The sequence below is a fragment of the Mauremys reevesii genome, linkage group 17 (assembly GCF_016161935.1).
Source record: "Mauremys reevesii isolate NIE-2019 linkage group 17, ASM1616193v1, whole genome shotgun sequence".
NCBI lineage: Eukaryota > Metazoa > Chordata > Testudines > Geoemydidae > Mauremys > Mauremys reevesii.
In genome coordinates, this window is record NC_052639.1 from 11841752 (window position 1) to 11853084 (window position 11333).

Consider the following 11333-nt stretch of genomic DNA (forward strand, 5'->3'; position numbering starts at 1 on the left):
TTCTACATTTTTGCAACCATGGGGGAGGGTTGGCCACGAGATCCTGCCAAATATCTATATAAGGATATTGATCCCAATTGCCATTCCGGGTCACAGTGCTATGCACAGCTTGTACGATCTCTGGTTTGAGTGTTCCCCCCTCGGGCCATTCCACCCCGAGTGATGCCCATTCCAGAGTACAGAACTTTATAAGATTGTCCTTACATAATACAATGCCATAATCAGCCTGGCGTCTAAACGCTTTCCAATTATTCAACATACACCCTAGGGGTGTCCCAAGAAAGGTGCTTTGAGAGGACCCCATTATATTTTGACCTGATCTATTAGAGGGAAAGAAGAAGAGGAGTATCATTCATTCAGGGTTCCACTGGGTCACGAGGTTCGGCTGACCCCCCTTGCGATCAAGATTTTCTGGTCATCGAGTTTCCTCTCGCAGAAATCTTGGGGCGGCTAGGATCAGCTTAAGTCCCAGACCTGGTCAGCGGCATTCACTCCTTTCATACACACACAGGTTCCCTAACTGCCTACTCAAATGATTATAATTTCGGTTTCCAACAAAACATTAATAGAAAGAACAAGAAAACTGTTGTCAAAAACAGGATCAATCCCTGGGGTTGTTCCAAGTCCCAGTAATTGCCCAGAACAGCCCACGAACTGGTGGAGTTAGTCATTGGCAAGTAATCATTTAACAAGGAACATTACACATTTGATATAACAACATAGCATACTGCAGTCCACTATCCCATGCACGTGCTACCTAGAGGGTTCCCGTGTCCAACCTACACTGCAGGGGCGCTCCTGTTAGGTATTATACCTCAAACCCGACAGGCAAACGCACTTACCGCCTGGAGTGGCCGCGTCCGGCAGTTGGACTCCCCTCTGCTTCGTCCGCCCTGCTTCCGTGACCTGTGGAGTTCTCTATAGAGGGGGCGCAGCCGTCCCGGCCGATTGAGGCGACCTGGAGCTCGAGCAAACCACAGCCCGAGGTGGCCACTCTCCTAGGTCGTCCTCAGCCGCCGGTCAAGCGCCCCCTACAGGGAGAGAAGTCCCTTCGTGGTCGCCATTGTTAGCCAAATAGGCTCGTTCCCCCTGGAGCGTTCCCAATTACCCCAAGGAGGCACGGAGAGACAGGGGGACGGTTACCAGATTCTTTATTCGGTCAGCTGAGCGGGTGTCTTTCTCGGCTCGTGCCTGAGAAGGAGCACACTATACAGGCACGAAGCATGTTCTTTTATACCTACGAACAAACGACTTAGCATGTCAAATTCTGCTAACCCATGCATTCTTTACATTTGTGTCTTGGTAGAAATTAGGGACCACCTGTTCGCCTCCCCCCTTTCTTAACATCCTCTCCCATGGGCAGGCACATTTGTTTAACTCATTCCCATTTTTGGTATACAATACATATATATCTTGTGTCCATGTAATTTTGGACGGGGGTAGCAAATGGAAAAACAAGCGGGGAAAATGACAAATGCCTGAGGATATATTTGGCTTAAGCATATATCTGGCCTTATTTGGCTTAAGCATATATCTGGCCTTATTTGGCTTAAGCATATATCTGGCCCTTTTGTCTAACAGTGGTAATAATGATTGGTAGATTATCTACAGTGCTTTTCATTAGATTGCTGAGTGCTTTACAGAAGAGGTCAGTATCATTTTCCCCATTTTATAGATAGGGGAACTGAGGCATGAGATGCCGTGACTTGTCCGCGGTCACCATGGTAGGCCCGTGAGACAAACCAGGTCTTCTGAGTCCCAGTCTAGTGCTCTAACCACTAACCACACTGCCTCCCGTATGGTTTGGTATTACACAGTGAGATGCAAACAGTGCATGATCGCCATTAAAATATCATGTATTAGCCATTGTTGGAAATGAACCCACACTACTTAAACAACTGATTTATCCCTTTATGGAGAAGCCTATGGTATGATATTGCACAGTAGGATACATAGGAATTAAACAGCTGTGTCCTGGCCACTGGTGAAGACAGGATACTAGGTTAGATGCGTCAGTGGCTGATCCACTGTCAGTACTTCTAGTCTGGCATGGTGGGTGAAGTATGTGATGATGGAGAGGTGGGGTGCATTACACTTTTCTGGGAAGCAGTGTTACTCAATCTCTTCACATTAGCAACTCCTTATTCAACGCGAAATTGTTTTGTGACTATTCCCCAGACATTTACTATTGAAAAGTAAAATAAACAAACAAAAACAAACCAATGGTAATATATTTAATCTGTGCCTGTACTTGTTTTCAAAGGTTGACCGAGAACACTTGACCTTGAAGAGTACGGACGAGCAGGCAGTGGGAGAGGGGCTTTTTTTTTTGCCTTTAATAATTAATAATACATAGCTCTTATATACAATAAACTCAGGCCGACCTAGCTACATCACTCAGGGAAGTGAGACGTTTGGTCCCTCTTCCCCCCATGCCGTGGCTATGCCAACCTATGCCCTGGTGTAGACAGGGCTCTGTGATTGAAGAATTCTTCCCAGCTGCCTGCCTGGGGTGGGGTTATGGGGTGCGGAACAATGTTTATGGTGGGGTGCTGAGAGCCACTGAACCAAACTGTAAATCCCGTCTATAATGGAACCACTGCAAGTCAGGGTGCTGCAGCCCCCCCCCCCCGCAGTTCCAGCACCTATGGGTGAGGATGGCTGACTACAGCGACTGAAGGACCCCTCTGGCCGCCGCAGCGTCTACACCACCGGCGCCCAGCGACACGCTGCAGGGACTGGGGGGTGAGGGGGAGCAGGGCCTTGGCATCAGCCCCAGGCAGCGGGGAGGGGGCAGGGAGAGGGGCACCACGGGACGGGCGGAGGGCTCCGGGGCGTGGCTGTAGCGCCACTGGGGTCCTGAAGCCCCGGCCTGGGCCGCGCGTCTCTCATTGGGCCCCTTGGACTCCCGGCCCCGCCCACAGCTAAGCCGCCGTTTTGTTTCCCTGCCCCGCGCTCCCCCCGCGGCCGCGGCTCCCGCCTAGGCAACGAGCGCGGCCAGCTCCGCGATCGGGTCGGACTCTCGCCTCCCTCCCTCCCTCCCCGGTTCGGAATATGCAAATACAGCCACGCTGTGATACGATTGGTTAAATTACCGGCCCACCCGCCGGCGTCAAGTTCCCTTTATGCAAATACAGCGGCATCCTGGAGCTCTGATTGGAGCCCGCCCTCCCTCCGCTCCACCCCGTCCGGCCGCCGGGCCCCGGCATGAAGGTTGGGGAACGCGGCCGGCCGGCCCGCCTCCTTCCTGTGTGCGTCACTGAGGGGGCGTGCTCCGCTCGCCGCGATTGGCTCCTGCCGGGGGAGGCGCGGCAGGATTGGCCGGCGGGCGGGAAGGGGCGTGGTATATAAAGTGAGGCGGGGCCGGGGGCCGCTCTCTAGGCTGCAGCTTCGCTTTCGCTTTCTCCGCCTGCCGGAGCCGCTGGCGCTGGCCGGGTAGGAGCGGGGCCTTGTCTGGCGGGTACCCGCGAGCGGCCGCGGCCCGGCCGGGCTCTCGGGGGGGGGCGGTCGCGGGTCAGTGCTGCCCGGGGGGGGGGCACCACCTGGGGCGGGAGCGGGGCCCGACGCAGGGGGTGGCGAGAGCGCAAGCGCTAGAGCGCCGGGCTTCCCTGCCATGTGATGCGGTGGGGGATGCTGGGACATGTAGTCCAAGGGCCTGGCCCACCTGTGGTCTGTGTGAAGTGATGCATGCTGGGGTCTTCACACCCCCGCTTTGATTCCTGGCTGCTGCTTTGGGGCAGTATGGAGACTTCGCTTCCCAGCATGCACTGTGCCCCCTTATCCCATGGGGCTGGAATGACCTGCTGCTGCCTGCCGGGAGGTTCGCTCTGCAGAGCAGGATTCAATTCCAGCTACGTTTTTTCCATCCCGTCATCTTTTGTTGGCCAAATGGCTCAAATTACAACATGTAATACAGGATTCTGTACCCTAGGCATGGACTGTGGCTTGTCTACCGGACTAAAAGGCCATGTGACCTTAAGGTTGAGCTGTAAATGTAGACTTCATGAGTCATTTAGCTACTGGCAATGTGACATCCTGCCTCCTCCCAGAGCATAGACCCCCCTCCCCTTCATCCCCCCTCCTTCCCCCTCCTGCAGCGCCACATCCCCAAAAAAAAAAAAAAACTTGTAAGGGACTTTGTCCTATCAGATAAGCTTTTTTGGTTCCCTCTGAGGCCACATGGTATCCTGTGCATGTTGTGTGCCTTTGTTCTAGTAGCTACTCTGCAACTCAACTCCACGTTAATTATTGATACTTTGCACGTAAGCAAATAGAAACATGAGCTACTAAACTCATGAAGTTTAAATCTTGCTACTGTTGCTAATGTTTTTAGTTTTTTTTAAAAAGGAAAACATTAGTTCCACTAACTTCTATCTTGTACCTGATGTAGGTCATTTTTAAACATGGGCTAACAAACTGAAGTGTTTGCATGTGTAGTAAACAAGCTTCTTATTACAGGCAAAATGTCTAAGGGGCCAGCAGTTGGAATTGATCTTGGCACCACGTATTCCTGTCTTGGTGTCTTCCAACATGGCAAGGTGGAAATCCTTACCAATGATCAGGGTAACAGGACCACGCCAAGTTATGTTGCCTTCACAGATACAGAGAGGCTGATTGGCGATGCTGCAAAAAACCAAGCTTCAAGGAATCCTACTAACACAGTCTTTGGTAAGAAAAATGAAATGAGACTTTAAAACTGAGATCAGAGTACTTCAATCGTGTAACCATTAAACTGAATAAAGTTGCTGTATCATTGCTTAGCTAGCATAAAGTGTATAGCTCTTCAGCATGTTACAGGGTATAGCATCATGCAGAATTGGGCTCTCTAATTTGGATGTAGATGGAAGTTAGAGGCCTCGCTTCTCCATTGTTTCCATTTTGGCATCAGTTTAGGTAGCAGTGTATTTGCTTTCGATGAACACATTCTGGGAATGGAGGAACAAATGCCATCTTTTTTACAGCACATCCTGTTGTGCAGGTTGGTGCTCAAATTGGCATGAGGCATAAGTTATTTAGACTCCAAGTTTGATTCATAGTCCTTAAGCTAAAATGATCCTAGTTAATTATTATTTTCAGCTTTCATTGAGTTCAGCTGTTCCATTTTAATTAGTATACAGTTGGACTTTAAATCAGTGGTTTTCAACCTGTAATCTGCAGACTGCCTAAGATATCCAGAGCAGTCTGCACATCCAAGGTTGAAAACTACTGCTCTAAATCATGCAACCTCCGTTTACCCTATAAAGTGGAGATTTTTGCTGTTGTCCTGATACTAGTAGATAGGATGGCTTAAATGTGCTCATACCATGGCAGGAGTTAAGTCTCCATAATTCCAGTGACCAAAATAGCTAGATATTTGGGGAGCGGAGTTATTGTGGGAGTTGCCTCATGTTAACTTAGACACAGGACATAACTGAAATGCTAATGACAGCATGTGTTTGTAGAATGATGAATTGGAGTTGTTACTGATAATAGTTAACCCTTTTCAGGTGCAAAGCGGCTGATTGGTCGTAGATTTGATGATGCTGTTGTCCAGTCTGACATGAAACATTGGCCTTTCACTGTTGTGAATGATGCTGGCAGGCCAAAAGTCCAGGTCAACTACAAAGGGAAGACCAAAAGCTTCTACCCAGAGGAAATATCTTCCATGGTATTGACTAAGATGAAGGAGATTGCAGAAGCATACCTTGGGAAGGTGAGATTAAGAGCTGAGTTTACTCAGCTAACTCTCCTAGAATTTAAGGGGTTAATAGTTTCAAACCTAGCTTGAGCTTGATTTCATCTACCATGTAGATGAAAGTCTCAGATGATTCTGACTTCTTTCTCCTGCCCATAGACTGTTACCAATGCTGTGGTCACAGTACCAGCCAGCTTTAATGACTCCCAGCGCCAGGCCACACAAAGATGCTGGAACCATTGCAGGTCTCATTGTGCTCCGGATCATCAATGAACCGACAGCTGCTGCTATTGCTTATGCTTTGGACAAGAAGGTGAACAAGCTGTACTATAACACAGCTAAACAGCATAGTAGATTGTTGTTAATCAGTTCAATATTGGTGAGATGTAACATCAGTAACAAAACTCTCTATTCCTTACAGGTTGGAGCTGAAAGGAATGTCCTGATCTTTGATCTTGGTGGTGGCACTTTTAATGTTTCAATCCTCACTATTGAGGATGGCCTCTTTGAAGTAAAGTCAACTGCAGGTAATAACCACTTGGGTGGGGAGGACTTTGATAACCGCATGGTCAATCATTTCATTGCTGAATTCAAGCACAAGCACAAGAAGGATATTACCGAGAACAAGAGAGCAGTTCGCCGTCTCCGCACAGCTTGTGAACATGCAAAGCGTACCCTCTCCTCTAGCACTCGGGCTAGTATTGAGATTGACACTCTCTATGAGGACATTGATTTTTACACCTCGATTACCAGAGCTCGTTTTGAAGAGTTAAATGCTGATCTGTTCCGTGGCACTCTGGATCCTGTGGAGAAGGCCCTGCAGGATGCCAGACTAGACAAATCACAGATCCATGATATTGTACTGGTTGGTGGGTCCACCCAAGTCCCCAAGATTCAGCAACTGCTCCAGGATTTCTTCAGTGGCAAAGAGTTGAACAAGAGCATCAATCCTGATGAAGCTGTGGCTTACGGTGCAGGTAACTCATTCCCCCAATAACTTTTTTGGCTTGTAATGCCAGGTTTGATCATGGGTATAGATGTATGTAAAGTCTGCAAAAGACTAACACAGCACTCAAGCCATGGCTAGTAAGCGATCGTCTCCCAGGTTTACACTTAAATGTTGGTGACCTGTGGATCACAATGGCATCAGTGAGAAATCACTTACACTTAGTTGAATACTGTGCATATTTCTTAAATCCTATTGGATAGCATCTTTCCAGTTCACTTGCGTTGATGAATTTGGTTCCAAATTCATCCATACTTTCCACCAGAAGTGGACTGATAGTTAAAATCTTCCGTGAATGTCCGAGCGAGTTAAAAGAAACCTGTCTTTCCAGTGACAGTATTTTACTTTGTAGTGTCTTCACACAGCTTCTTTTTTTTTTTTCCAGCTGTTCAGGCTGCCATCTTGTGTGGCGACAAGTCTGAGAATGTAGCAGACCTGCTGCTGGTGGATGTCACTCCTCTGTCTCTTGGTATCGAAACAGCTGGACGTGTCATGACGGTCCTGATCAAGCGAAACACTAGAATCCCCATCGAGCAGACTCAGACATTCTCCACTTACTCTGACAACCAGCCTAGTTTTCTGATTCAAGTATGTATCTGGGCTGGAGTAATATTCTTCAAATGGTTAAGGGCTGCTACTCAATTCCCTTCAGTCTCTGTACTGCAACAAAACTAGCATAATCTGGTCTCAGGTACTGAGAACCTCCAGTTTAAACTTCAAACTCCTCTTGTAAGGAAGTACTGTACTTGTAATGGAAGTTATCTGCTGATGAGTGCGCAGGTCAATCTCGGTGAGTAGACTCTCTCTTAAGGCATGGTAGGTTTTGAAGAATCCCTTCCCTGTTTGAGAGTTGATTTGTGAAGGAGTAACTTACGGCTGCTATGATAACATTCCAAAAATCATTTGTAGCTTCTACTAGAGGTTGAAAAACCCATGTTGGCTCAAAGTACCTTCCTTGGATGTCTGAGCGACCATAACACATACTTCACTTGACTTCCTGATCCTCAGGAAAATACTAGTTTGCAAGTAACACAGATTAAACTTCATATAGCAAAATACTTACACTCATCTTGCTGGCCCTTGTTTCTTCTCCGCCCTGCCCCCACCCCCGGCCAGGTCTATGAAGGGGAGAGAACCATGACAAAAGACAACAACTTGCTGGGCAAGCTTGAGCTGACTGGCATCCGTCCAGCTCCAAGGGGTGTACCTCAACTTGAAGTAACATTTGATATTGATGCCAATGGCCTCCTTAATGTGTCTGCTGTGGACAAGAGTACTGGCAAGGAGAACAAGATCACAATTACCAATGACAAAGGTAGGCAGTGCATAGTCCAGGTGGGGTGGGGGAGGGGATGCAAGAGGGCTGCAGTAGTTTGTAGGACTGCATAATGTCACCTGAAGTGGGTGGGTGAGTGCATATACCAGTGATTCGTAGAATGGAAGGCCAATCTTATTGCTCTAGGGGTACTGGAACCACCAACTCCAGCTCCTTTCCCAGAACAACCACCACCTTGCTGGGGTGTACCCCAAGCTAAAGCAGCTGCCTGGTCACCCATTCATGCTGATGAGGAATGTTAAAACCATGTTGCAAATTACACAGGCATTACAGTCTGATAAAACCTTAACATTGGCTTGTTTTTTGTTTTGTATTTGTTCCTCTCATCTTCAGGGATACAGTGGTTCTCCATACTGTACACTCCAAAAAGGAAGTATGGGTTGATGTAGATAGTTTGAAGCCTAAAAATCTCATTCCATGAGTACAATATTTCTTATAGTAATGTGGCCTACAAACTTAATCCAACTGACTTACCGTATCTTACAGGTCGCTTAAGCAAGAAAGACATTGAACGCATGGTCCAGGAAGCAGAGAAATACAAAGCAGAAGATAAGAAACAGCTTGATAAGGTGTCTTCCAAGAATTCTCTAGAATCCTATGCTTTCAATATGAAGGCCACTGTTGAAGATGAGAAGCTCCAGGGCAAGATCAGTGATGAGGACAAACAGAAAATCCTAGACAAATGCAATGAAATTATCAACTGGGTGGATAACAATCAGGTATGTGAAAATTATAGCTCCATGAGAAGAATTTTCATCATCCAAAAACTGGAATTAAAAGCTCCAACAAAGCTTCCTGACTCATTTTAACCTGACAAGGAACACACTTATCGAAGTGTGCAGCAACAGATGGGCAAGTCTCCTGCCATTGTAATCTTAACTAGTGTCTTTTTGTATTGTAATGGCTTACAGAAGGCAGCAGTACCAAAATCCAAGGTGGGATCCTAGTTTCTATGGGCAGGCTGTAGCTATTGGCCTAGATTGAGTGACAGGAGATAGCTAATGGTCGCTATGACGAGAGTGACACCAAAGCCATTCGTAGTTTCCACCAGCAGTCGAAAGACTTGTGTTGGCTTAAAGTACCTTTCTTGGATGTCTGAGTGACCATAAAATCTTTCTAAAAGACTTGCCTTAATAAATGGATTTCTCCTGGTGGTACAAGATACAATGTCAGATCAGATTCTAGTTACCAACTCAGCTAAAAGAAAGGGATTCCTGAATATTTCCTTTCCTGAGTGGACATCTTGCACTCATGAATTGAATTAAAAAGCAATTCCTTGCCAAAACTGCTCTGACTGTCTCTTTGACTGGCCTATAAGATGTTAACGCTGTAGATTACATAGGTTCCAAGCTCTTTAGCAGTGGTTACTGTTAATCTGTAGCTTTCCTGCTTAATTTTTTGTCCATATTTACACTTTGTTCTAGATTCTGAATTCCTCTATGTAGCTTGTCAAATGCCTAGCTTGGCATACTACTCTCCCCCACCTATCCTTGTCACCCAGGCAAGCGGAAATTGACTAATAGTGCAAGCCTCCCCCACCCCACATGGGGTTTGCATAAAGTACACTGTGGCTTAAGCTGCCATCTTAACCCTGACCCAAGGTAAATGGGAAAATATAAGCAGTAGGTTGGTTCTTGAGCTGGCTTTCCAGGGGCGCACTTGCAGTGAGTGTACAAATTGTTCTCTATATGTTCCAGGCTGCTGAGAGAGAAGAGTTTGAACATCAACAGAAGGAGCTGGCGAAGGTCTGCAACCCCATCATCACCAAGCTGTAGCAGAGTGCAGGAGGGATGCCTGGTGGCATGCCTGTTGCATTCCCTGGTGGTTGGAGCTGCCCGATCTGGAGGGGCCTCATCTGGACCTTGAGGAGGTGGATTAAATGCACAGGAAGCAACCTTCCACAGCTGGCTATTGTAATAAGAGGAGGCCCTGAAACAAAGCCTTGTATTAGAGGCCCAGTATGAAGCCCAAAGCCTGGACTAAAGTAATGGTCAAGACTTTACTAATGTAAAGCAAAGTTAAGCTGTGAGCCAGAGGCAGGCCCTGCTCACAGAAGCTGGCAAGGAAAGAGCAAGATACAGACCTAAAAGGTCCTGGACACCAGGTATCAGACCGTTCCAATACTTGCCCATTCCACACAGATAACAAGGAAGAGGCTGACCCATCCTGAAGATGGGCAAAGGGGTAATATGATGGATAGAGTTGTTTTGTTCATACCAACATGTGTACAAGGTGAGAGGCGGCACCTTGCTACGCAGAGGGGTTGTACCTCAATACGTCAGGACTGATGTATAACTTGTTTGTACCTGGGGATAAGAATGCATCCCTGGGGCAGTGGAGTGTCCTGCCACTGACTGAGCCGGTCCATTGTTGGGGCACATATTTGTAGTATGTCCTGTAGAGTCTGCTGGAAACTATTACTGTGCTTCGTTTGACAATAAACCTGGCCGGGTGCCTTATTAGAATCTGCGGTCCTTGGAAGTTCTCTCAGGGTCTGCTGTCAGCTCTCTGCAGAGCCAGGGTAGCACACAGAGGGAACATGCATGCAGCCAACTGATCTGAACATTGAACAGAGCAGAGTACCACACTGGTGGCATCTGACACCCAGGGGCGGCTCCAGGCCCCAGCACACCAAGCGGGTGTGGGGGGCACTCTGCCGCTGGTCCCGCGGCTCCCATGGACCTCCTACAGGCGTGCCGGCAGAGGGTCCGTGGGTCCCGCGGCTTCAGTGGACCTCCCGCAGGCATGCCGCTGTGCTTGGGGTGGCAAAATGTCTAAAGCCGCCCCTGCTGACAACAGCTATTTCTTAGCATCGAAGCAGTTGAAGAAAACTCCATTTGAGCTGCTATATAAATTGTTTCTGGGCATTTTAGGCATTCTAAATCCTTGAACATGTGCACAGGGATGGGAAGGTGAACACGATTGCACTTTATTAGAGGGGTATGTGTGTGTGTGTCCCACACCTATGTCTACGAACTTTTATGTAGCCTGATGCACAATAACGAATGGCATAGGGGTCTTCCCACAGATTAATTACACCACAAGAGAGTGATATGCGTACATACCTGTCATCAGTGTGTGCACACACGTGCACCTATGGATTAACTGTACTCTAATATTTCTGTGGGTGAGGAATGAAATCTTAAACTTTAAGTTTCAAGGGAATTAGGCTAAACTTGGTTTCCTTAAGTTTTATTCTTATTTTGTGTATTAGGTTTTGATTTAAGTTAGCCAAGTAAAACCCTAGTCAGCTTTAACAGCTCTTAGCATTTTCTAAGCACTGCATCCCTCACTTAAGAATTGAGAAACCTGAACTG

At 47.4% G+C, this 11333-nt stretch overlaps 1 pseudogene; it reads left to right on the plus strand.

Moving 5' to 3' along the window:
* Positions 1-3364: 3364 nt before the first annotated feature.
* Positions 3365-10321, plus strand: LOC120385129 (annotated as a pseudogene).
* Positions 10322-11333: the final 1012 nt, after the last annotated feature.